Source organism: Plasmopara halstedii (genome assembly GCF_900000015.1).
Source record: "Plasmopara halstedii genome assembly, contig: Scaffold_322, whole genome shotgun sequence".
Taxonomy (NCBI): domain Eukaryota; phylum Oomycota; class Peronosporomycetes; order Peronosporales; family Peronosporaceae; genus Plasmopara; species Plasmopara halstedii.
The window spans coordinates 545,970-546,299 of record NW_020187243.1 but is presented as its reverse complement, the minus strand read 5'-3'; positions in this window follow the sequence as shown (position 1 = coordinate 546,299).

Here is a 330-nt window from a genome sequence, read left to right as displayed (position 1 = left end):
TATAAGCCGGGAAAGCAGAATGCTTTGGCTGATGCGTTGTCACGCAGACCAGACTATCTGCTTGCTCATGTTACGACTGTAACGTCGTCCGTAACGGATTTGATCCGCACCGCGTATGCCGGTGATGGGATGCGTGTGGCGTTGCAACGGGCTCTAGGAAACAAGAAGTTTATAAACTCGGACAAAAAATTGTCACAATGACTGCGTGCACGATTGCACCGATATTCGCTGAAAAACGGGTTGCTATACTATAGCACCGATTCAACGGATACACCACATATTGTGGTTCATCATAATGAGGATTTGAGTTACCGCGTCCTCTATGAGGCT